Genomic DNA, 6,159 nt, shown 5'->3' with positions numbered 1-6,159 from the left:
TGAATTCCTAACCCAAAGATATCAAACTGAGTGAAAGATCCTACTTTAAATTGGAAAGGAAGAAAACTTAATTGTAATTGGCCAATTAAATTTTTAATAAACTCAGATAAAGATGAAATCAAGTATAGATCATTTGAAGAGCTGCATTTTTTTTTTTTTACAACTCAGTTGTAATGTGAAGTGTTTGACCACTTGGTAACAATGACCTTGCACATTTGCAAATAAATTTAGAGTGTACAAGTCATTTTCACATGTTACTTGTTTTGAACTTCACATTAAATCAAGAAAGATGTTAGTCTAACTTTATGGATGCAGAAAATGGAGGCTCAGCAATAGTAGGAATCTTGCCCAAGCTCAATATGGATGAAGGCCTCCTCTAGGGCCATTTCAACTACAGACTGCAGAGCCTCAGTCTAATACAGTGATGATGCCCAACTGGGGCGATTTTTAGTGGCAGTTTCAGTTGTCACAACAGAGGAGAGGGGGTGCTACTGACATTTGGTAGGTATTTGGTCATGATATTTGGGGATGCTGTTAAACACCCTGCAATGCACAGGACAGCCCCACCACAAAGACTTATCTGGCCCAAAATATCAACATTGCTGAGGTGGAGAAACCCTCTGAGATACTACAGAGGATTCCCAGGGTAGAAAATGTCTGTCTCCTTTCATACTCGCAGAAATGGAAAGAACTCAGAGCCAAGACAAATGCAATTTAATAAGAAAGCCCCAGCTAACAAACTTACTTGCCAGGAACATGTACTTATTGGAGCTTCCTTTTCAAAATGCTGTTGGTGATGGGTGAGTGAGAGGTCTTGCCAGAGGATTAAAAGCAAATTGTGCTCATTGTGGACAGGGGAGTACCCGGGGGTTTACTGAGAGCAGATAGTCTTTCATCTCCCCTCCTTTGCCAACACAATTGTCTCCAGTAACATTCATAAAATAAGTCAAATGATAGTAACAGCCAGAAAACCAAAATTTTTTTATTTTATTGAATGTCATATTAATAATCATGTCATAAAGATGGCAACAATAGATACTGGGGACTAGTAGAGATTGTGGGGGACAAGGGTTGAAAAACTATTGGTGCCTGCTCACTATCTGGGTGACAAGACCATTTGTGTCTCAAACCTTAGCATCACACAATATATCTAATATAGTTTGGCTGTGTCCCCACCCAAATCTCATCTTGAATTGTAGCTCCCATAATTTCCATGTGTTGTGGGAGAGACCGGATGGGAGATAATTGAATCATGGGGGTGGGTTTCCCTCCTACCGTTCTTATGGTAGTGAATAAGTCTCAGGATACCTGATGGTTTTATAAGGGGAAACCCCTTTCGCTCAGCCCTCATTCTCTCTTACCTGCTGCCATGTAAGACATGCCTTTTGCCTTCTGCCATGATTGTGAGGCCTCCCCAGCCATGTGGAACTGTGAGTCCATTGAACTTCTTTTTATTTACAGATTACCCAGTCTTGGTATGTCTTTATCAGCAGTGTGAAAGCGGACTAATACAATAGCCATGCACGTATGCCCCCTGAATCTAAAAAAAAAAATTGAAATCATTAAATAGTAATCATGTCAGTACAATAAATAATTGAATATAGCAAAACAGGAAAAGAGTAGTAGACACTTCGAACTTTTTAATTACATTAGTGTATCTTCTTTCAAAAGAAAAAAACATACCCACATACCAGGCTGTAGCAATAATGCATAATAATATTACAGATTTTGTGTTTGTACCTGAACTTCTGTAAATTTGTTAATAATTTTGTCAGAATTGGTCTTCTAGGCATATTTGACTAGGCAGCCAGATTTACCAAGCTATTTTCACTCACAGTTGATCAGAGAACTTCTAATTAATTTTAATTTTGAAATGTTCTTTCACACCGAGGAACAGATTTGCATATAATAATTTTAATGCTGACTTGAGGGCAGGTTTAGAAGGGATTCATAAAAATCCTATTCCCCAATAAGTTTCAGAAACTGCAATACTGCCCATGTCTTTGTTTCCTTTCAGGATTTATCCTAGCAGCTTTCCAAATTCTTCGCAGTTGAAAATTCCACCAAAATACCTTCAGCAGAAATTTCATAATTTCTATTGTGGTTGATAAAAACTTGAAAAAACTTTTATTTTGCAAAACCATAAAAATGCTAAATAATATACAACACTGATATCATCCCTTTTAAAATCGCTCCAGACAAGGTACCCTGGACCACCTATACCCTGGGCTGACCCACCCTGCTGCTCAGCCCTTGGATGTTTCCTGGAGGAGGTATTCTTCATGGTTTAGGGGAAGGATCTATGTGGCAAGGCAGGCTTTATTGCATCACGATATTCCAAGATTAAATTTTTTTCTTTTTTTGGTTTTTTTTTTTTTTTTAACTTTGCAAAAAGAACATGAAAACACAGAAACACATTAAGGAATAAATATCACACATTGAATTAGTTATGATTAGGTTTGTTTGCAATTCATAACGTCATCTCTGTCCTCAAAAATGCTGGCATGTTTGCAGAAGGGGCTCAGCTGTGGACAAATGTGTCAAAATTGCACGGCAGAAAGTTAGCCACAGCAAGAGAGGGACACGTGGAGAGCTTGGGTTGGAAAGTGGGGTAGGTTCAGAGGAGGGAGGTGACTGCTTCTAACTGGGAAACTAAGGAACATTTCATGGGAAAATGATGAAATTCATCATCAAGAATGTGTGGAATTTAGACACTTAAAGACTTTGCTTAGGCCTAGAAGATGGCAGACTGAAGCAATGAGGCTGTTTGTGCTTCCATCTTTCCACCTGCAAAACAAGATCCAATCATCATTGCCCTTAGGATCCCCTAGAAAAAATAGCAAAAGAGGAGACAGGGTGCTGTACTGAACAGCGTGGCCTGGGGATCAGGGGTTGGCTGGGATTGTATCTAGCTGTGTGTAACACTTGGCAGGTCACTTTCCTTCTCTAGACCCCCAAGGCTCTCCTCTACAACATAAACAGATTCGCCAGATGGAACGCATCAAAAGCATCAACTGACCCAAACATCATCTTGTGATCCTTACAGTGCCTTGGGGAAGGTTTCTGAGAATGGGTAATGGGCTTCCTGCTCACATAGACACTGTAGTAAATGAGTATCATGACTGTGGTGTGGTTACAAGGTCACGGTCAAGGGGCCAGGAAGTCTAGGGTCCCGTCTGGGCTTTTTCTATTTTCACCTACCTGCCTGGGCCCTTGAATCTTCATCCTCACTTCACCTACAGTCCTTTCTACCTCCCATCACATCCACCCACTCACACCCCCTCCTCCACCACTGCTGCACACTGGAGAAAAGTAGGAAGGGAGGGAGGGAGCAGAGGGAAGAGGGAGAGACTGAGACAGAGAAGGGGGCAGAGAGAGAGGGATGAGGGGAGAGAAAAGGAGGGACGGAGTGGAGGGGAAGGTGAAGGGAGTAAGAAACAATGACAGATGGAGACAGAATGAGAGACAAGGGGAAGGAAGAGAGAGGGAGAACAAGAGAGAAATGGGGAGGGAGAAAAGGAGAGAGAGAGAGAGAGGAAGAATGAAAGATTGAGAGAATGACCAACTCAGTTCACAAATAGCTCAAATCCAAGGTTCCCACTGAGAACCTTGAGGCTAGGGGACGTCTCCCCTGCATCTCCTCTTTTCAGTGATGTTTCCTCTATTTCTGAGATTCATCTTCATTCAAAAGAAAGAAAGGCACTTTGGTCTTTTAAAGGTTCCTTTTCATGAAGCCTTTCTTGTGCCAGCTTCCCTCTGTAGTTCTGGGGAGACAGCAGGGGGGATGGGGCCTGAGAGAAGGGTGAAGGAGTTTCTGCAATGCTGCCCAGGGAAGAGGCGGATGGGCTGGAGACTGGGAGGGGCATCGCAGGACCGGTGCAGAAAGCTTGTCAAAGCACGCTCATTTTGTGGCTTCAAAGCTATGAACAGAAAAGTTAGAAACAGGAGAATAAGGTTACAGGTGGGGGAGGTTCGTTTTAGGAACAACAGCCCCATCTCAGATGGAATCAACTGAGCACTGGCTTCTCCCCCTGAAATCATAGGGAGTGGGTGGAGGAGCACTGGGAGGCAGGTTGGGGAGTCAGCAAACTGTCAGAGGCATTTATTTGTTTCAGTTAATTATAGCTGAGGACATTGGGGGTTTGCAGGGGGTTGAGGTGGCACACGTGAGGTCTTCCCAGCCCATACTCCCTTGGGGATTTGGGATGTCAAAACACTCATCAGCACAGACCTCCTGGCTCCCCTCTGACCCTGGACAAGGTTTGCCATCACCAAATCTGTTTCCTTGTTTGTTGTACCCTGAGTCCCTCACAGGGTTGCTGAAAGGTCCAAAATGAAAAACAGATGAGGGACTGTTCAGCTGTACAACGGTGGTCAGACGCGGCGGGATCCCGATCCCCTGGGCAGGAATCATTTTCCTTCCCTGGCTGCATCCTCTTCACAGGCAAAGTTCATGAGGGACCCTCCCCTTTCTTTCCTTCCTCTCACCCCCTTCCCAGGTCACAGGATGCTGCGAAGAGGAGGGACAGAAATGATGACTGGGGAAGAAACCTGGATTAGAGCTTGGCCTTGTGACTCATGCTGGAGACCATTGCATCTACTTCCAAGGAAATCACACAATTCTCAATTGGCTGTGGATGTGGGGTCAACTAACGGGCACTGCCTTCCAGTCTTTTATACCCTGGGACTCATTTTCAGCAGTGGCTTCAGAATTTCTGCATAGAAGTGACTCAAGAGCTGCAGTCTATTGAAGGGGTAGAAGGTGCTGCCAGAGGAATTGGAAACCGTGTTAGCAAAGCAAGGATCCTGGTTTTACTAGAGAATATGCAAATTTGGGGTAGCTTTTGGAAGTGAGTGGTTATCATGCGGTACAAAAGTCCATGATGCTTGCACTACCAATTTACCTTGGGGATGGAAGATAAAGATGTGATGAGGATTGTTAGGGGGCAAGATGGATGTCACAGCATGAGCATCAGATGGGAAGTTTGGAAACCTAGGATAGAATCCAGTCTTCAGCAGCAACTATTTGACTTCTCATCTTGAAATAAGGATACTAGATGAGAGATTCTCTAAGACTCCTTTCTTAATCCATCCTGTGTCCTCTAATAGGTTAGGATAGAAACCTTACAAGTAAATCTAGCCTAAGGGACAAAAGTACCAAATGGTGTCATTAGGTTTTCTCATGTCCCTGTGTTTTTGTTGAATTTTCAAAGGTCAGAGAGAGAACACTAATCCTGAGTCACTTCCTTCAAGAGGCTTCTTACCTACCTCCTGCAAGGTGCAGGGAGAAAAGGAGGGGTTGGGCGGTACCAAGGGAGAAACTCATCCTCATTCAATGTCTGCTATTCCGGGCTGCCAGATGCTTCATATTTGTTATCTTGCCAAGTGCAAATAATATGAAGATGGCACTAATGACTCTGAGGTTGGGAAAGATTATGTATAATGTTAACAGCTGAAACAGCCTTCTCGGCTGGGAGTGGTGGCTCACGCCTGTAATGGCAGCACTTTGCGAGGCCGAGGTGGGTGGATCACCTGAGTCAGGAGTTCAAGACCAGCATGGCCAACATGGTGAAATCCCATCTACTAAAAATAAAATAAAAAATTAGCTGGGAATGATGGTGGGTGCCTGTAATCCCAGCTACTCCAGAGGCCGAGGTAGGAGAATCACTTGAACCCGGGAGGCAGAGGTTGCGATGAGACAAGATTGCGCCATTGCACTCCAGCCTGGGCTACAGAATGAGACTCTTGTCTCAAAAAAAAAAAAGTGTGTGTGTGGGGGGGGGGCTTCTCTTTATTGGACGCTGCATAAATATCTATTTCTAAAATAAATGGATGCCAGAGACAGAGTTCAAACCCAGTTTTAATTCAACTCCAAGGCCTGTGCTATTCACACTGCATCCTCCAGCCCAAGTTGGAAAGGAAGATGGTGGTTGAATTTCTCCAAATGCTGTCCGTCTCTGGCAAGCTTTGTTAAAAATGTCGTTCAGGAGATACTCTTTTGAGACCTTGCACCAAATAATCAGTGATGACTTCACTTCCCACTCCACTGATGAAGCATTCTGCAAGGCATTTTGATTGATTCAAACAGAAGGAAATTTAAAAAGCAGGTATGTTGTGGGACCTGTGGTTGTGTTATTGCAGGTAATTAGTAAGACGGGA

The sequence above is a fragment of the Sapajus apella genome, unplaced genomic scaffold (assembly GCF_009761245.1).
Source record: "Sapajus apella isolate SASKATOON/1434 unplaced genomic scaffold, GSC_monkey_1.0 scaffold12, whole genome shotgun sequence".
Taxonomy (NCBI): Eukaryota; Metazoa; Chordata; class Mammalia; order Primates; family Cebidae; genus Sapajus; species Sapajus apella.
Note: the sequence above shows the minus strand (reverse complement) of the source record.